This window comes from Lissotriton vulgaris, chromosome 7 (assembly GCF_964263255.1).
Source record: "Lissotriton vulgaris chromosome 7, aLisVul1.2, whole genome shotgun sequence".
Classification (NCBI taxonomy): domain Eukaryota; kingdom Metazoa; phylum Chordata; class Amphibia; order Caudata; family Salamandridae; genus Lissotriton; species Lissotriton vulgaris.
Window position 1 is genome coordinate 1050272289 of NC_141695.1, and position 21704 is coordinate 1050293992.

General features: G+C 46.6%; 1 protein-coding gene across 1 annotated transcript in view; it reads left to right on the forward strand.

The window, feature by feature from the left end:
- The window catches only part of SEC24A (SEC24 homolog A, COPII component), a 590503-nt gene that overhangs the window by 561932 nt on the left and 6867 nt on the right, over positions 1 to 21704 (forward strand). The gene's annotated exons all lie outside the window — the stretch shown is intronic.

The following is a 21704-nucleotide window of genomic DNA, read 5'->3' on the forward strand; positions in this document are numbered from 1 at the left end:
CTTGCAGGGGCTAATTTTTACAGTGATTAAACATTTTGTTTCTTGCTTTCCCTATATGCCTGTGACATCTACATGCCTGAGCAGACTCAATTAGCTGCTAAAGCTCATGCCTGGGGTCTGGCTGTGTTAACAAGACTGGGCCTGGTCTCATATTCTGTAACAGAAGAGCCTGCGGTACTGCTGATGCATTTCTGGGGTAAAAACATCCGTCATGCACTGCAGTAAGCTCATTTCAGGAATTTCAAAACCTAATCTGTATTTATTTCAGCAAGGCACGCATTACAATATGGACCTATTTGTGTTTATGTTCTAAATATAATCAACCTGTTTAATTTGGCTGCGCCTAAACTGTTATGCATGAATGACACAAGCCACTACTGTGATTAAATTTGCAATACACATGGATGCACTCAAGAAGGCCTGGTGTATGTATTTAGTTGCCAATATAGCTAGGGGAAGATAAGCTTAGCGGTCGCCTAGCAGCAGGGACCTCAGGAGTACCGTCTGCTTCTATTTTCCCTTTGCTTGGAGATCATAAGTTGGGACAGAGTAGCACAGCTGTTTTATATTTCAGATGTGGCAGTGGCACGAGGGAGAAGAGTACAGCAGACTAACTGCTATCAATACCGGACCCCTCGCCAAAAGCTGTGTTCTCCTGAGGGTTTAAAAAATAGTGTTTGGGGGAGCGGTCTGGGCCAAAGGCTGCACGTTTTGAATGCTACATTTTCTAATTTAAAAAATCGAATGTCCGAAATAAACATATGCAAAAAAAAGGAAATGTTATACCATTTTTTAATTGGTAGTCACGTTCTGACCAACTAAATCAAGTTCTATATGAAAGTTTTATGCCACTAAAAACGGTCTGAAATATGGTGTATACTGTATAGAGTAGACGTCATCAATGCAGAACAACCAATATTTTGGAACCATATTCAAGTCACACATAGAAACTGTGTGCTAAATAGTTTTCTCCCAAACACTATAAAAAAAATATGTTAAGGTCAAGAAGTTATATACAAATGTGTAAGTATTTTGTACGCAGGTGTAATTTAATGTACCTTTCGTCATCAGTGTAAAGCCACCCACGAGAAAAAGCGAAGTTATTCACTTGGGCACAAAATGCTTGAGTGTTGCCAGCACAACAGGGCTTCAGAGAACTAGCCAGGAAACGATTAACAACGTAGGTATTTCACACCCAACATTTTCACAAGTTACAACACTGTTTCACAGCACCGGCGAGAATAAACTATACAAGCTAGGGCTTATGGTACAAAATGCTCGCAAATTCCATGCACTAATTAATACTTTAAATTGAAAAAAATACACTCATTGTGGGCACTCTTCTACAACAAAGATAAAAGAATGCAGAAAGAATTAAAGCGCACCTTAATTTAGAAACCAAGCTGTACTCACATCATGTTTGGAGTAAGAAAGAAAGTCTAGTCACGGTGTTGCAGTTAGGGTGACCAACTGGCATTGGTGCAAATTCAGGACGGTGAGTGTAAAAATTCAGGACAAAGGGTCAAAATTCAGGACACAAATTCAGGACAGGAGGTCAAAATTCAGGACAAAACATCAGGACAATTGGATAATTTTTACAGACACGTCAGAGGTCGCGCAGTAGTATATAAGTAAGCCTAGCCATATCCAAACATATTCAACCATTTGCAAACCTATCCATCATGTATCCTTTCATCTATCCTTTCACTCATCCATCCCTTCATCCAACCTTTATCCGTCCATCCACCCTTTCACCCTAGCCATCTGTACACTCATGCATCCACTCTTCTACCCATCCATCCATTCACTCATCCATCCCTCCATCCTTTCACTCATCCATCCATTCACTCATCCATCCATCTACCCTTTCACCCATCCAGCCATCCTTTCACTTACTCATCCATCCAATCAGTCACTCATCCTCCCTCCCATCCTTTCAGTCATCATCTATCCTCCCTTTCTCTCTCCATCGACCCTTTCACTTAGCCATCCTTCCTTCCATCCATCCACCCACCCATCCATCTACTCATCCACTCATGAGTCCATCCATTGACCCTATCACTCATCCATCCTTTCTCTCATCCATTTATCCTTTCACTCCTTCACTCATCTATTCATCCTTTAGTCCATCTACAATCCCTTTCACTCACTCATCCATCCTTACATCCACCCTTTCACTCATCCATCCATCCATTCACCCTTGCACTTATCAATTCATCAATCCATCCATCTTTTCACTCATCCATCCACCCATCCACTCACTCATCCACCTTTTTACTCATCCATCCTTTCCCTCATCCATCCACCCTTTTACCCACCCAGCTATCCTTCCACCCATACATCCAGCTATTTACCCTTTCATCCCTCCATCCTTCCACCACTCACTCATCAATCCACCCATCCCACGCAGGGGGAGGGACAGGAGCCATCACTGGGGGGGCAGGAGGGGTACCAGGATCCACCGGGGTGGGCACAGGGGTGGGCATGAGGTATTCTAGTATCATCTTGGTCTCTTCCAGGGTGGGGTAGGGCTCCTCACCCCCTCCTGAACAAGACAATGAGAAGTCAATCTCTCTTTCCAAAATGTTACTTTTGCCATCCCCCACTGTGATGTACAGTACAAAGGTGATAATCCTAGAGAACTGATTTAACTGACTGTCCTCCTTACTTTGTTAATCAGTGTGGGTGCGATTGTGCCATTTCTTTATTTTATTACATTAAACACTTCATGTTCGAAGAATCGTGGTATGTTTACAATTTAGTGACAGTAATTAAGCTCTGTCCTGTGAAGAGAACCACGTGCTGCCTCGGTGTAATCCAGACCAGTTGTACGATGTTTGGGGCCCTGGGCAGAAAGGGAATGTCTTACACAAATTGCAGAGCCATGACGCATTCAGGGCTGTTTGCATCTGAATAGATGCCCCCTGCTCCTGAAGCTGCAGCCCCCCCCCCCTCTCAGTCACCTTCGAGCACCTCTTAACAGCTCATCCAGGGTTGGAGGTGTGAGGGGTGGGGGCTGCAGCTTCAAGAGCAGGGGCATCTATTCAGATGCAAACAGCCCTGAATGCGTCATGTCACGTCAAGAAGGGAGGTGAGTGGAAGCTGTGCCGGCTTTAGGGAGGTGCGACCGGTGCCCGGTTAAAATTACGGACAAATGGCGTCTGTTAAAGAATCCTTCACGGACAACGGACAGACGGCCGAAATTACGGACTGTCCGTGAAATTTACGGACGGTTGGTCACCCTAGTTGCAGTAGACGGAGACGCTGCACACCAACAGTCCAAGGCAGCTCTTTCAACGAGGCCCAGCTGCGGATCATAAAATCAACTCTCAGGCCCTCTCTGCTGGTGCTGTAATGCTCTAAACAGAATACACAAGGCGCAGAAGCATGCGCCGTGTAACTGTTTAGAACAGGTGAGAGGGCAGCCAACCCCTCCCTTTCCATGTTGTCACTGTGACAACATGGCAAAGGGAGCAGTGCTGAAAGGCATCTTATGATAGACAAGCAGCCGGCGGAGTACAGGGCTGAAACTGTACACGCCGAGGCTGCTTTAGAATGTGTTGTTCTTAAAACGTCATTTCTGGGTGAGTCATGTGGACCCTATTTATTGCACAATCGGTTTGGCAGCATTTCAGCCCATACTGCTTAACTTGTAATGCCTCAGTGCTTGTTCTGGCGCTAAACAAATGCACGCTGGCGCAGTTGCCTAAATTAAAAGTGCCTGACGTCCGTTTTGTAGAACGGACTCGGCAGGCGAAGGCAGTGAATTCTGCAGCTTAAGGAAAGTTAGAAAGCATGGTAATTGCTTTTAGCAATTACCATCTATGTAACAGTTAATTGGAAGCGCGTAGACCCTCCGCCCAATCCCAGAAACCGCCACTGTCACCCACTGCTAATGTCATGCTTCATCATAGGGCTGCTACAATATCCCTGTGTAGGCAAACGCCTGGGAAGAAGCAAAGAAAAGGTGAAAGACAATACAAACACAAATATGTGGATCCATGTAGCAGAACAGCAAAAGTAGAATATTAAAACTATCTCAAGGATGCCCTAAACTAGTCTTGATTCTTCAACTCCTCGGATAGTATTAAAATAGAAAAAATGGGGATAACCCAGAGGGTAATTAGTGCCCCATCATCCCTCTATAATGTTCATTTTTTTGTTGACCTGTTTCGGCAGTTATTCATCCTCCTCAAGTGTTCGTTCGGTCTTCCTCAGGACCAACAATCCAACTTATTTAATTCCCCTTAAAGAATAAAGGACGTTTTTAGGATATATTTATCCAAGTATCTTGGCATTATGGGTCACTTTCTATGTACACACTTTCGGATTTCCTGAAATGGCAAACAACACAATTAAGTACAACACAATGCATTTTTTTGTCACACAGATTGGTTATTTTCCCACCGAACAATGCCTGCTTCCTGTCCATACTCTGTGCAGGTATTCATTCCGTAAATGGGATCCATGTATTGCATGTATGATCACACTCGTAGGCCATATTTGTTCGTCTTAATGGCCAAACCACCACCATTAATAAACCACACATAAAGGTTCCGTGCAAATAAGAGATGGGACACGTAAAATGTCTTACCAAGTTTCACCATGTGTCTCATTGAAACTGGAGTACAAGCGGGATCGTCTCCCTGTAGTCACACACTGTAGTGTAGTATAAAAACACACACATATGCGTATTGATATATCCCATGCTCTACAGGCATATCAAGCTGTTCTGCTCCGAGCTCCTACTCTGTAAATATTAAAGTCTCACAGACATGCCCCTTTGCTCTCGTTCTATCAATTGTTCTTTGCAAGCTGAGACTAGCCTGACTAACATGCAGTACTCAAGTTGTCAAAGGTAGGATGCCACTTAGTAGTGCCTCTTGCTGCTTCGTCCAGGTGCTGGTGCCTGTCTTCCTTGTCGTTAAATGTGTCTGACTCAGGTGGACCATGTGCCCCTTCCGGTGACACACCCGTCCAGTCATATGAAATGCTAACTCTGTTAGTATACTTGTTACCGGCATACTTGCCATGTTATAGGTGCCCCCCACCCTCCCCCGGCCAAATGTAAATATTACAATTTAAAACCTCATTGCAGTAATAAACCCATCCATGGTTCCTCCCTCTATTTAACTATCGCAAACTTCTGTAATGTGCCCGGCGTGACTGTTACCAGTTGGTGGCTGCTGCGGTGCGTAACTGCTGACTGGTTGTGTCGCTTCATGGGCAGACATCGAAGCCCCGCTCCTGAAAGAATTTCAGCAGAGCCACAAGTCCCCTTCATTATATTGACTAGGTGGATGCACACATAAAGGACAAAACCTATCCCAATTACAGCCATAGAAGGAGAATTGTACTACCCCTCCCATAAGTGAGTTGATACTTAGTGGAACACCACTGTGTAAAGAGAGCCTTGAAGAAGTCTAATAGTGACATAGCACATAAGCTGCAACCCTTCTGTGTAGGTACATCTCAAAAATATGCTGTTATCACTTTTATTCCAGCACTTATTTTTTAGTCTAGCATTTTGTAGTCAAATCTGTACATCTGAAAAAAAAATGTCCACTCTATCGCCTTACTGGTACTGCATTGGTTTAAACAGCATAAAGCCATCAGAGGTTGTTCAGTTGATGCCATTGAATGTCATCCATAAGACCGACCTCATGGCTTCGGATTCGATAAATCCATTTCTGATACCTCTTAATCAGGAAGGTCTTTATGCCTCTGGTGTTATGGGGAATTGTACGTTTGTCTAATAGAGTCCAATTGATATCTTCTGCTGTATGGTTCATTTCAGCGAAGTTTGTTGCTGAGGTTTGTCATGGTTTTCTTGCACTTCATATTACTTTTATGTTCCATTATTCTGACCTTCACCTTGCTAGTCATCATCCCTGGTCCTCAACTTGTCCAATCCTCCCAGAGTTCACTGTGCCGTTGTCTGCCCCACAGCAGATCAAGACCATGTTGTAAATGTTTAATGTGCTTCTGGTCCCTCTTGCATGCCTTCAGGTCCATGGAATCATATGGCTCTCCAGTGAGGTTAGTGCCAGTGTATCCCTCTGTGGCACTGTCTGTCCCCTTGGGACATGTTACCGGGCTTGCACCAACTCAATTACAGACTTCTATTCTGACCCCATGATCCATGCCGGTTCCAGTGGCCCTGAGGCCAATCATGCAAAAGGATGATCTGGTGCCAATACACATGTTGAATCTAGAACCAATGTTGGTCTAAGCTCAACCACTGTGGTACAAGATTTCTAAAACACGAGTTGCCATTCAGCCTAACTCTAAACCTGTACTTCTAATGTGTTGCAACTATTAATAGAGGCTCCATTATCTTTTTGATTTGGACTCCAACCCTGTGCACCACAGGATGATGATTATAATGAGCGAATGGCTTACTTTTCCCATCATTACCCTGATGAAGCCTTATACATTGATTTACCGAACCCCAGTGGACTTTACACCTCCCTGAGACCAAGCTTGACTCGCTACTTGGGCCACCAACTGAAGACCGTAACTCAATCTGCAATGGTGGTTCGATGGCCAGCTAAAGTTCTAGAGTTACAGCATCCTTCGGTTGAGTCCCAAAAATGTTTTAATAGAGGTTCTTCATTTAATTATGCCATGACAGATAATCTGATGGTCACCTGGTCTTAAACCAGGTTCTTGCATGCCTGTCAACAGGCAGGTGGCCAGAGTTCATACATAAACCAGCACTTGGTGACCTGGATTTTTCACACCAAGCACCCCACTTCAGAGAGCCTTATTTTGCAGTGCAGTAAAGTGATTCCTAATTCACTCTCAACACTTCTCTGGGTTGCAAATCTAAAAGAATTAACGCCTTTGATAAGCGTATGTTTTCTTTAGAAGGTCTGGTATTGAATTGCCCTCTTTAAATCTGTGTGTCTGATACACCCATACCCTTTGAGAAATGGCCATTAAGTCCTTGCCATCAGTCCCGGAAGATATTGGTGCTCTTGACCAGGGCAAGAAACGCCAGCTATGTTATGCATGCAAACTTTGATATTATGGATTGCCTTGACCGCTGGGTTTTCAGGCAATGTGTAGGCCTTCCTGATGGACATGCCCTCTGAGGAATCCTGCCTCATCAGTGAAAAAGCAGACTCCACTTAAAAATGCTTTAAAGACCACAGCTACAGCAAGTTCCTAGAGCCTGTTGGCCACATCCAAACAATTCCTGCACCACTTTCAGGCATTTAAAGGCTACTCAAAAGGGCTGGTATATAGAGCGAAACAAAGGCAACAGTCTTCCATCTCCTCATTCGCGGCTACAGTGCCCACTGCTTTAGTGTGCCCTCTTCTGGGCATGCCCACCCTTTGGAAGGCTGGATCCATCACTTCCTTTACAGTTGGCAATCCATCACTTCTGACAGATGGGTTTTGCAAATTAATCAAAAAGGTTATGCCCTGGGGGGGCGTGGCTACCAGCCGACTAAGATGGCTGCTTAGCCCAGAAGCTCCGGGAAGAACACAGGCCTTTAAGCAATCCGCTCATGAATCCGTAAACACAAAGACCCACAGGAGCCAGAGCCTGAACCCGCGGCCGGGTGGCACCAGCCGGTGAAGCTCCGGTAACAATCAGCAGCTGGAAAGTCAAAATACCACCGACTACGTAGGGATGGCCTAACTGCGAAGCAGAGCCGGGGGCTAAAGTACGCATCAACGCAGGACATCGCACGCCGGAAGGAAGCAACGGCAAGGAGCGGCCACGGAAGCTTAACGAGGAAGCGGCAGGGTGCTGCACTCAACCCGACCCACCACAGAGCACGAGGTGCAGTGCAGGGCCAAAATTCGAGATGCAGGCCAAATAAACAAAAAAACACGGACAGCACCTAAACGCAATGCAAAGACCCGGGAAGGCCGACCCGCAAAAGTGAAGGCGGAAGGTACGTGACAGCACTCCCCGCACCAGTGGCACGCTCAGAATCCACCGGGACAGGCAAATTGCGCTACAACATTGCAGAAGCCCTATGGACTTAACTCGACTCCGAGGGAAGGCAGTCTGTGAATGCTATTGCACGCTTAGAATATAATACAGGCCACTCTGGGAATAATTACTGTGTGAACCATCCACCAACCCACGCGGCGAATAGGCGGACTAGAAGAAGACGCAGAACACGCTGCAGCAGCAGAAAGAACAGCTGTAAAGTAAACTGGAATATACAGAGTGCTATCAGGCGACCAGGGCTACGGCAGGGAACGGACCGGACACAAGCTGCCCATATGGGAAGACTGTGCGAGACAACTAAGGGGAGAACAGTGGCACTGGGAAACGCTGGGGTGCGCTACAGTAACAAAAGACGCAACCGAGGCGCAGCCACGCTTCCGGTTACCGCCGAAAACGTGGCCATAGTGGGACATGAACGTGAAAGGAGGAGTCGCCCTATCCACAGCTGAACACGCGGACTGAGACACGATAGTCTCTGTTAAACCACGCTAACGGAATAGTGCTGATCCATCACTCAAGACACAACCCACTCCGCATAAGGTGAAGCAATGGCGGGCAGGGGACCTAGGAACACAGCCGCCCAAGCTAAGTTGGACAAATTTGCATTCGAAAAGAACTCTGCGTCGCAGTCAGAAGGGCGCACGTCAATGGGCAAAAACCAGGAAAGAGAAGGGGCGAAGATCACCCTAGAAGACAGTATGACGGCCTTAACGAATGTCCATACCACGGTTGGATCTATATCCACGGACGTCTCCTTCCTGCGAGCGGACCTCCACAAAATGGCGGACAGGGTGAAAGAGGTTGAAATAGTGGCAAAATCGCTAGTGACTGACACATCAGAATTGCAAACTGAAGTCTCATTACATAAAAAGGAAAATAAACTGCTCGCAGACAAGCGCGATGCAATAATGTGCGAATAATTGGATTTCCGGAGACAGAAGGCAGGCAAGCAATGGACCTGTACGTGGAAGAGCTGGTGAAGACGAGGCTACAACCTAAGGGGCTCTCAAACTTTTTCACAGTAGAGCGAGCACATAGAGTTCCTGGCGGCAGGCCGAAGCTGGGAGGCAATGAAGACAGAGAAGTAAGACGATCAGTAGATAGGTTACTAGCTCAAACACACATTACATGTAACAGGCATTACTCTATTGTACGCACAATGGAAGGTCACTGCGCGAATACACATACTGGCACAACCCTTTATGTCCTCATCAAGAAAACACCACATTTATGGCCCACAACACACTGCCTAGTAACGCAGACGTGACTACGCAAGAGACCTCGATCACCCCCTTAAAATCGTAACTTGGAATGTGAGAGGACTGGGCGACAAGATAAAGAGGGGATTAGTCCTACAGGCTCTAAAGCGACACAGCCCAGCACTGGCACTCCTACAAGAAACACATCTCACAGGGTCAGCTTGTAAGGCAATGGACAGGTGGGGATACAAAATGGCAGCACACTCTGAATTCTCCACGGGATCTAGAGGCACAGGCATTCTAATTAAAAAGACTTCTACATTGGGATGGTTTGCAGCGGTGCAGGGTTAATGGGAAGGCAGACTCCTGAACATTGTATCGGTTTACATACCTCCGGCACTTCACGCAGTGGCTCTACCGGCACTCGGAGAATTCCTACTGGCGCTACCAGAAGAGGATCTCATCATAGGAGGGGACTTTAATACCACAGTCGATGCGGCACTAGACAGATTCCCCACTCGAACACAGACACCTGGGCCTTCATGCTTCCGAGGGTTTCTAGAAGCAATGGGCCTAAAAGACATCTGGAGGCACACACACCCGGAAACCCAACAATACACATACCACTCTGCGGTCCACAACAGTCTATCCCGCATAGACTACTTCCTAATGCTGGACTCTAGACTCCAAAATATCGAGGGCGTTGACATAAAGCCTAGAGGCTTATCGGATCACTCCCTGATGATACTTACACTCTCATGTCGAGAAAAAACCCGCAGATGCCTATACCCCATATACCCGGGGTACCTAACGGTCCCGACTATCAAAAAAACACTCCGTAAAGCAACCGAACTCTATTTAGAAGAAAACACGACCTCAGTAGACTCAGCAATAATATTATGGGAGGCATATAAAACGGTATTTAGAGGGCAGGCAATAGCGTCAATCACTGGGTATAAACGGGATCAACAAAAGGAACTGGCAGAGCTGGAAGTGGCTCTTCTGGCGGCAGAAACCGCACACTCTGCAGACCCGACCCAAGACACAGCCCATACCCTAAAGCTGTGCCAACAGCAATATCGAGAATACCTGAGAACTCGGACGGTCGGGCACATTACGGCAACGAGAGATAAAGTGTATAACGTAGGGGACAAAGCAGGTAAAATGTTGGCGTGGCTAGATAGGAAAGGGGACGGAGTAAGAGGATTACAGCAGCTACGAACGAGGGAAGGGTCACTAGCATCACACCCAGAAGACATAGTAAGCATCCTAGCAGATCACTTTAGGAAGATATATTCCCCCACTGTAGACCTAACAGAGACAGCCATACGAGAAACCCTCGGACACATTGAGATGACCACCCTAACACCAGAAACGGCCTTGGAGTTGGAGGCGGACCAAACGGAATACCTATAGAGTGGTACAAACTAAAGGCGGAAACGATGGGCCCGCCTCTCTTAGCGATGTACGAAGAGAGTTTGGAAAAGGCCGAACTTCCATTGGACCAACTTATTGCAACGATAGTGGCGATCCCAAAGCCTGGTAGACCACCAACAGAGTGTACATCGTATCGCCCAATCTCATTGCTCAACGCAGAGGGCAAAATCCTAGCAAAACTATTAGCAAATAGAATGGTAACCCATCTGCCGCAGCTGATACACCCGGATCAATCCGGGTTCATGCCCCACAGGAACACAGCTCTCAACCTTAGACGAGTGCAAGGGGCAATAGCTCGAGCCGCGGATCTGGCAGAACCGGCCGTGATATTGTCATTAGACGTAAAAATGGCGTTTGACATGGTGGAGTGAAAATATTTATTTGGAGTCTTAACACACATGGGTTTTGGCCCTAAATTCTGCACATGGGTGAGACTCCTATATACTAAACCGGTGGCACGAGTGACGGCTAATGGCCACATATCAGAGGAGATAGCTCTGGCACAGGGTACACGTCAAGGTTGCCCCCTGTCGCCGCTGCTATTCGTACTAGCGCTGGAACCCCTGGTGACCCTAATTAGAAAAACCCCATTGTTAAAGGGGATCAGCTGGAAGAAGGGGTGGCAAGACCATCTCTCACTCTACGCAGATGACATGTTGGTCTATCTCACAGAGCCAGAAAGTGGCATACCAGAGCTACTTAATATATGTAACACGCATGGAAGATTCTCAGGCTATGCAATAAACTGGTCTAAATCGGGTATGTACATCCTAAAGGGTCCGAAACCAATACTCTCGGCAGAATGTCCACTGCTGATGACAGAAGACTCGTTTAATTACTTAGGAATACACATCACTAAATCCACAACAGACTTATTCTCTAAGAATTTAGCTCCCCCACTAGAGCGGCTGAAGAGTGACGTGAGGCACTGGGCATCACTACCCCTCACACTTCCCGGCAGAGCAGCGCTATATAAGATGAAGGCCCTCCCTAGGTTCCTATACGCCCTTGAAAATGCACCCGACCTGATCCCTCCCCGTTATTTTAAACAAGTGGCGGCAAAGGTTTCAGTTCTTCTTTGGGGCAACCGCCCAGCCCGCATAGCTCAGGCGAAACTATACAATAGCTGGTACGACGGGGGGATAGCGCTCCCAAATCTCCAACTGTACTACTGGGCCGCACAACTCAGTCATAAATCACTGGATACACATACCCCATGGCGACCCAGCATACAGCGCAGATAGGGCGCAATTGGGAACGAATAACATGCCAGCGGCTATACAACAGAGGTCTGGTCTCGAAACTAGTGGGACCTACTAAACATACAGCGTTGATTTGGTACACGGCACAGGACAAGCTGGGTTGGAAAGGGGTGATTACGAAACTGACCCCACTCTGGGACACCAAGGCGTTAACACATTTACGGCGGAGTAAGGGCTTCACACAGTGGGACACCATAGGCATCTCCACAGTGGGAGATCTATGGGATAAGGGAACAGTGATACCATTTATGCAGTTGCAGCAGCAATATAACCTAGGCCCAAATGAAAGATTTAGGTACATGCAAATTTGACACGCCCTACTAACGATACTCCTGCTAGATACCGAAATCCCTGAAGCTTCCCCGCTCGAGGACCGACTACTGACTGACCACTTCTTTCACATATCGAAAACTACTTAACAATCTGCCAGACCCCACAGGTACACTGAAAGAGAGGTGCACTGCAGAGGTAGGAGACATGGATGACCCAGAGTGGAGGGAGGCCCTAGCATCACCTAAGGAAGTGGGCATCTCTACCAGACTGAGATTAGTGCAACTTAAAATCTTGGATAGAATATACTATACTAGGACAACCCTACATAAAATACAGAGACCACCACACCCATTTTGTTTAAGAGGCTGCGGGGACGAGGGGACCTTTTTTCATACAATATGGGACTGCCTGATAATAGCTAACTACTGGAGACAGGTACTACGCACTATATCACAGACAACAGAAACATCACTCCTACCAGAACCAAAAAGATGTTTACTAAACATATGGGAACCTAACAAACTCACACGCTATGGGCTAATATGGACTACGTTGGGTCTACTAATTACGAAGAGAGACATTGCACAGAAATGGGGAGCGGCAGAGGTACCGACACTGTCTGCATGGTGCAGAAACATGGACCTAACTATGATAATTGAACGTACAGTATACGCCACCAGTAAGTGCCAGCGGAAATGGAATAAGATATGGGCGGCATGGAATGATTTTAGAGGGGACATTTGTGATTCGCTGCCAGAATCAGATGGAGATAGCTCAGATGAAGAGATAGAAGATGAATAACGAGAGAGTTCGCATTAGAACGAGGTACTGACACAGCAAAAGGGTACACACAGACTTATGGGACGATCTAGTAAAAGAGGAATGTGAGCTAAGTCAATATTGGAATGTAATTGATTAATGTCTGTATTGCCAATTTCACTGATATTGTAATAAAAACAGTTTAAAAAAAAAAAAGATTATGCCCTAGACTTTTTCTCCCGGCCCGATATTCTTCCCACTGCATAGACTATTTCATAAGAGCATCTGCCCATCCTGTTGCATGCACTACCACTGTTGCTCTACAAAGTTGCCAGAAAGAGGGTACTGGACTCTGAGAAAGAAGAGCATGGTTATTCATGCCTTTTTGTCGTCACAAAAAAGGAAGGAGGGCTCAGGCCTATCTTGTCCTTCGTCCCCTCAGCGCTTTCCCACTGGATAACAGATTCAAAATACTGATATTGCCCCAGATCCTTTCAGCTTTGAGCCAAGGTGACTGGATGGTGTAATTGGACTTTCAACAATGCAGTGAATGCAGCACTGCTGGGTTTGGGGAATGGTGGTCACCTTCGAGAGGTGGGGATCAGAAGAACCTGGTCTCCCATGGAGGGTCTGTTCCACCTCAGTCTATGGTGAATCTACAGGCCTACCTTCTTGTCTTGAAGTTCTTGCTGGCATCCATTAAGGAGAGGTTAATGCAAGTATCACAGGCAAAACCATTTTGTTTTTATTCTTAAACAAGCAGGGTCCTGTGCCATGAGGTTTTTGCACCTAAGGAGATGGCAGGTGGCAGAAGTGCCAGGGTATTTTTCTTGCTGCCAACTACCTGGTGGGGTCCAAAAACATCATAGCAGATTAACTGAGCAGGTGGCATCTGCTAGAATACGATGAGCACTTATATCCCCAGATGGTGCAGGGTGTCTTCCACCAGTGGATGAAAGCTTGGCTAGATCTTTTTGCCATCATCTAATACACATTGTCAACAATTTTGTGCATTGGAGTTTCCACAAATATACTTGTAACAAGACACGCATTCTGGCTAAAGTGTAACATGGGAGTCCTGTGTGTCTTTCCGCTACTTCCTCTCGAGTTCTGAAAAAGATCAAGAACAGTGGGGCCCAAGTCAGCCTCGTGGCCCTGGATTGGGCAAAAGAGCATAGTAGCTAGAACTGCTCAACATGAGCAAACTCATCCCCAGTCATGCTGTTGCTTCAGGAGGACCTCCTGTCTCAGCAACAAGGCAGCGTCCTCAACGCAGCTTCCACCTCCATGTGTGGAGATGGAGCAGTGGCAATTGACTGTTTTGTCGATTGAGGTGGTGGGTGTCATCCAAGCTGCTAGGCACCCTTACACAAAATCCATTTATGCAAGGGCACTGTGACCAAAACACAGACCCCTTATGGGAGAAGCTATTGGATGCCCTTTAATTTTTGTCCTTACCCTATCAATACCTCCTTGCAGTGGGCACTGTAAAAGGTTATTTGTTGGGCCTTTCTATGTTTACCATGCAAACCATCCTTGTAAAGGTCACCTGTTGTGATTAGATGTATTAAAGGTTTGACACGCGTCTCCTCCCAAGCCATTTGTGTTGCCACAGTGGGACCTTAATTTGGTCTTGACATTCCTTATGTGTAGTCAGTTTGAGCAGATCTAGAACTGCTGACTGCATCTTCTGACCGTGAAGACTACCTTCCTCTACGTTTACGTCGGCATGTCACATGAGTAAACTACAGGCACTCTCAGTGCAACTCCCCTACACTGTTATTTTCCCTTAAAAGTTTGTGCTTAGGACTTAGACAACCTTCTTACCTAAAGGTATGACTGACTTTCATGTTGGGCCGTCCACAATAAAACCAGGCATCTTTGCTCCCCCCTCACCACTCGAAAGAGGAGGAGAGGCTTCATTGGTCAGACACTGAAAGAGCTTTAAGGTTTGACATAGATTGCAACATGGATCAATGAGTGAATAATCAGTTTTTTCAGGGGCGCTCTAGAGCACAGAAGGGAACCTTGTCGAGGTGGGTAGTCCTCTATATCAAGATCTGCTAAGCGCTTGCCACGAAGCAGTCCATTCTGCCAGGGCCATGGTTGCTACCATTGTGTTGGCGCTAGGGGTGCCTGTCCTTGACATCTGCCTGGCTATATTATGGCCATCCGTGCACACGCTCACAGTGCGCTGCTGACTTTACAAGCAGGTCCTGAAGGAAGGACACTTCGCCTGTTCGGTTCTGCAAGACTTTTTGGTTGCTTCCACTCCACAGACCTTCCACCTTGGGGAAGTGCTACTGCTAAGAACTATCCATCAGAAGAAACATTGTGTGTGCAGCAATGTTGTAGACTTTTACGGGTAGGGTGATGCAGATTTAATTAGTGTCATGTGTACGTTGAGGAGTGGAAAGGAGACGTCTGGCGCTGTGGATGTGATGAGCGGCATTGATGTCAAAGTTTTTTTTAAATACTTCTGACAGAATGAGATGGGGAAGTTATGAGTGCAGTAAACTTAGTGATTTGTATAATCTTTATATTGACTGAGTTAAAAATGGGTAAGTATGGGCATCCTGGTGGCAGATGTTTTTGTTTTGTTTATTATACGAACGGATGATAGAAGCTGAACAAGCAGATCATCCTGCAGAGAGAGGTGGTTTAGAGAGGATCAAAAAGCGGACCTAGTAGTTTTAGTGAACGTCGGGTGGGTGTTATTGGAGATTGACTAGACTGGGAAGATTCAGTCGTGATGGAGGAAGATGAGTGGAGGGAATGTTGAGAGGCATATAGTGAAAAAATGGTCTGAAGGACGGTGAACAAGTCAAGAGGGCTATGTTAAAGGATGTAGCATTACATTGAGAGACAGTGAGGATCTTGGGGACTGGGTAAGTGCAGTATGAGTTAAATGGAGACAGCAGAATTCAGATTAGTGGAGGTCAAACAGGTTGTGGGTGGAAACCTTGTGAATGCCCTAGGAAACTCCAGATGTAGGAGCAGTAAACTAGTAAGTAGGTGTAAGATCTGGCTTGGGCCACTTAAATGCGGGACTGTGACTACAGTGGCTTGAAAACATTTATACATCATGTGAGAACTGCTTGGCTGAATATTTGAAGTGAGAGCAGTAGTTAGTGTACGTGTGCTTTCTAGAGGTTATGTCCTGTTGACATTGGAAAACAAACTCTATTGTTGACATGTTTGAGGTAACAAGACAACAAATTGTTTTTTGTTCAGTGTATTAATGCCTAAAGAGAAGGACCTTGCTAACTTAAAGACAAAGTCTACGCATTATGCTCATGGAAAAGAACCTTTATATTATAGTCAACAAGTGCAATTTGATCATTATGGAAGCAGTTTTAAAAGCCTCTTATTGAACATTGGACCACGTGATTTAGTGCGTTAGCATATTACGAGCATTGTGATCCTAAGAACGGGAAAATGCTTTGACCAATCAATCAATCAATCAATGACACTTATAGAGCGCGCTACATACCCGTAGGGTCTCAAGGCAGGAATTACATGTATGTCTTATAATGTTAATAGAGTGAGGTGAGATGGCTTGAAGTGCAGCGGCTTTGCACCTAGTTTCTTCATCTTAACCTGAGGGAAAAGGAATTCTCAAAGCGGCTTGTTACCTGTATTCATAGGTCTATAACTACTCAGTCAAATGAAAACAGAATGTTTTTAATTGTTGTGGACATTCTTTATGAAGCAAGCACTAAAACATTCTGTATGGGCAGAAAAGGACATTGGATCTGCATACTCTGAGATTAAAAAAATGATTTTAATGATTAAAATATGTCACTCAACATACAGCTATCTATAATACCTTAGTTTCCAGATCCATCCTGTTGGACCCGGCCTCGTGGCGTGGTCCGACCCCTCCCGCATGACTGGTCCCGGACTACGGCTACCCCTGTTCCCCGGACGAGAGCCGCACCTTCCGCCCCTCCGGGCCACCCCCAGCTCTTCCCCGACGGAACTCTAACTCATATCCGCCACCTTCTCGGCAGCCTTTCCCGAACCACTGTCTCCGGCCCAGCCGCCATCTTGGACCCTCCACGACCAGGCCTCTTGGCCTCGGGTCGACCTCAGCCTCCGGCCCAGCCCAGCCCCGACATCGAGGCACCACCATCCACCCAGGGGATAAAGAGACCACTTGGCGAGTCAATGGGAGAAGGAATTTCGATGGCCCCCATCCGCCTGGTTTCGATCGCCCCCGGCCTCCCTAGGCGCTGGCTCCACCCCCCTGCTGGGTGTCTGGACTCACTCATCCCGGACCCCCCGACCTCCAAGTGCGAGGGTCCGGACATCAAAGGGCACCAGACCTATAACTGAGGCAGCTCCAGAGCAGGAAGGCAGTTGTATCCTGGAGTCGAGAGACACCGAGACAAACTCATCTTCTTGCAACCTCTTTGGAGTCCTGCTGGCGCTGCCGCGGCTCATCTTCGTGAACCATCCTTGGAGTCCTGCTGGCGCTGCCGCGGCTCATCTTCGTGAACCATCCTTGAAGGCCTGCTGGCGCTGCCGCGGCTCATCTTCGTGAACCATCCTTATTTATTTATTTATTTATTTATTTATTTATTTATTAATGAAATTTGGTAAAGCGCGAACAAATGCCCGGGGGGCGTCTCGGCACTATAGCATTGCAGCAGGATCTCCACTGAGTGTGTAAAGCAAGGGGACGGATTAATTGTTAAAAAGCCAGGTTTTTAAAAGTTTACGGAAGGACCAAAGAGTGGGGCAGATTCGAATTGACTGAGGGAGAGTATTCCATAGTTTTGGGGCAGAAACCAGGAATAGACGGTCTCCCCAGGAGACCGTTTTAGTGCGAGGCACCACTAGGTCATTCAGAGCGGAGGATCGCAGAGTCCTCGAAGGACAGTAGGGGGTTAATTGGTCTTTAAGGAACTGAGGTCCTTGTCCATGGAGAGCTTTGTACACAATACAGAGCGCTTTGAACTTGACCCTGGTTCTAAAAGGGAGCCAGTGTAATTTCCTGATGGTATCTGTAGCAGACATGTATTTAGGAATTCTGGCAATCAGTCTTGCAGCCGCGTTCTGTATTGTTTGCATTTTATCGAGTACCCTAATCTGGGAGTTTAAAAAGAGGCCGTTACAATAATCCAGAGTGGACAGCACTAGGGAACTTACCAGAGTTTTTACGGCAGTTTCAGGTAGGAAAGGGGTTATTTTCCTAATTAGACGTAATTTATGAAACGCAGAGGAGGCTACCTGGTTAGCGTGAGCAACAAAGTTGAGTTGGTCGTCAAAGATTACTCCCAGGTTTCTTACCTTGGGCGTTGGCTTGGGCACAGTTCCAAATGATGCAGGCCATCAATCGGGTGACCAGCTTGGATTGAGTTGTCCGAAGATGACTACCTCGGTTTTGTCCGAATTGAGCTTTAAGCAATTGGAGGACATCCAGTCTCCAATTGCTAGCATACAATCCTTGAAACTCTCTGCCATTTTGTGTCCATTGTTTTTGATGGACAGGACCAACTGAGTGTCGTCTGCATATGAGGTGAGGCTCATCCCGTGTGCTCGAATGATATTGGCTAGGTCCGACACGTATATATTAAAGAGTGTCGGACTTAGGGATGAGCCTTGTGGCACCCCACATGGCAGAGACAGGTTTGTTGAGTGTAAAGATCCCAATGTGACGGCCTGACTCCTGCCTGAAAGAAAGGAGGCCAGTAGATCTTTGGCTGCATGTTGGATGCCCATTTTTTCGGCACGGTCGACCAAGATGGAGTGGTCGACCGTGTCGAAAGCAGCAGACAAATCGAGACGCACCAACAGTGCTGTTCCCCCCTGATCTCGGATGACTCTGTCATCCGCTGCCTTAATCAAGGCGGTTTCAGTACCATGAAATCTACGAAACCCGAATTGGGTGTCATCGAGTAGATGGTGTTCCTCGATAAATTCGGATAACTGTAAATTCATGGCTTTTTCCGCCACTTTTGCCGAGAATGGAAGACTGGCTATCGGGCGATAATTTTTCAGGTCAGTTTTATCCAGATTAGGCTTCTTAAGGAGTGGTTTGAGGAGGGTTTTTTTCAGAATATCCGGATAAATCCCAGTTCTGAACATAAGATTGCAGATGTGAGTAATGGCAGGTATTAAGACATCCATTACTGGGGGGAGAATAGTGAAAGGGCAAGGATCTAAAGCTGATCCGGTTTTGATCGATGATGTAATGTCCGCTATTTGGAGCTCAGTGATGTCTTTAAATTTTGTAAACAAGACCGTAGAAGAAGAGGTGAATTGCGGGTTTATTGAAGATTTAGTGATGTCCGTTTTGGCAGAAAATGCAGTATAAATATCGTTGACCTTTGTGAAGAAGAAGGTGCCTAGTGCATCACAGAGAGATTGAGATGGGGGGGGGATATAAATCTGATGAATATCCGGCTAGCAGCTTGGTGGTGTCATAGAGCTGTTTTGTTGAGTTCTTGGATTGCTCTATGCAATTGCTGTAGTACTTCTTCTTGGTCTCTGTCATCATTACTTTGTACTTGGCGAGCATCTCTTTGTAACAAATTTTATCTTCTTCGTTATAGGACTTTCGCCAGTGTCTCTCCCTGTTCCTACATAGTTGCTTCTGAACCCTCAATTCATCAGTGAACCAAGGGGCCGAGGGAGTTAATCTATTCCTTGTTACCTGTTTTAACGGTACAAGTGAATTAGTAGCGAGACCGAGCCAATCCTGAAATTGCTTGGTGGCTATATTAGGGTCAGAGGATAGTGTAGGCTGAGAAGAGGAAAGGCTGGATTTGAAGGTGGTACTGTCTATATCCTTCCAGGCTTTGAAAGGTTCACGCCTAGGCTTGGGTATATTAGCCATTATGGCTTCCTTAATGGTTATCGTGCCCAGGATGACATGGTGATCGGACCATGTGAGAGGTGAACTTTCTGTTATATGAAGACCCTTAAGGTTGGAGAAGATGCCATCCAAGGTGTGACCGGCATCGTGCGTGGGGGAGTTTATCAATTGCGAAAGCCCTAATGTATTCATGCCGGATAGAAGAGAAAAAGTATCCCTATCATCTGATTTCTCTAAGTGGAAATTGAAGTCACCCAATACTGTTATGGATGCTTCAGTGGCTAAAGGTTCTAGAATTGTGCTGAGATCTGGCAAGAATTCTGACCGAGCTCCCGGTGGTCTGTATATGAGAACTCCTTTGAAATTGTCAGAAGGGGAGATATTAATAGCGAATTGCATAGCTTCGCAGGTTGGCGCAGAGATCTGATAGCTCCTGACCGGATAAGTGTCTCGGGCAATGATGGCTAGCCCACCTCCTTTTTTCCGCAGCCTATCTTGTCTATAAATCTTAAAGCCACTGGGGACGGCGACCACTAAATCAGGGTCAGAAGTATTGTCCATTCAAGTTTCGGTCAGAAACATAATATCTAAGTTTCTGTCGTTTACCAGGTCAGCAATGTCTTGTCTGTTTCCCAAGGGATCTGACATTGGCAAGTGCAATCGAAATGGTTTTTGGGTGATTATTATGTCTGTGAGTAGGTATTTCATTCACCAGGGGAATAATGGCTTTACAATGGGCACAGCAGTAAAGTGATGACAGTGGGAGTTGAGCAGGGTCGAGCATAATGCAATGGTTAGTATCTGGTGGGCATCCTTGAAGGCCTGCTGGCGCTGCCGCGGCTCATCTTCGTGAACCATCCTTGAAGGCCTGCTGGCGCTGCCGCGGCTCATCTTCTTGAACCATCCCTGAAGGCCTGCTGGCGCTGCCGCGGCCCCTACCAGAGAACCCTCCAGCTCGAGGATTGAGAGCTGTGCGTCAGATACCCCTGTACCAGACCGGTACTGAGACTGTCCCGCTACCCCCTTCCCCCAGAGACTAGAATTGAAGGGATCCCAGTATCCTGTTCCTTTTGTATCGTGAAGATAACCTGCCTAAGAATACCGATAAAAGTGCTAAGAACCTATCTTTGTGTGGTGTCCATCTGTGGGGGGGTGGTTGCTCGTCCGTATGATCTGAGGAGAGGACCCTCACCAGGAGGCCTCTCCCCCTTGCTCGGCCGACCCTCAGGTTCCCCGTCTAACACATCCACTTTGTTATAAATTACATTATGCAATGGAAGAGGCGTACTAAATACATTGATATTATCCATTAATTCACGTCTATGAAACATGCTTTAAAAAGTAGATACATTTATTATACAACCGCCTGATTAATGTGAGCACTTGGGATCTGCGATTTAAGTCCTGTGATGGCATTTGTCGCCTCTTGGATAACCTTTTAAGGCTCTTCAAATTACTTTTATATCCGTAAAAGGAGACAATGTTGTGCGCGTGGTTGCTCACAACGCTCTTGGAACATTAATGTGCTGGGAGCTGTACAGAGGTGAACCTACAGCAGCTCGCGTGTCTCTCGCGCTCTTTAAATAGAGGAACATTAATACATTAAATTGTAGTTTTATTTCCACACTAGCGGACCGACCCGACGTTGTCCGGGGATGCAATAGAATGTCTGCAATGGTTGTAATAGGCAAGGCAAATTTATTTCAAAACTTGCCTGTGCGTCCGCTCAGAAGCCCTCGTTCGGTACCGCTGAAGGTGAGCGTGTGCTCTTCTGTTTGTTGTCCTTGCCGCAATATGAGAACGTGTGTCCCCGCTCCACAGTCGACGCCCCATCGCCGCAAAATGCACGCACTCCCCAAACACGGCGCGGTGCACTTAGACGCCCCACATCGCGTCAGCGGCAAACGCCACAACTCCTGCTTCTGACGGCACACGCCCACAACAAGGCCGAAGGGCACGCCCACTCGTGTTAGAATGCT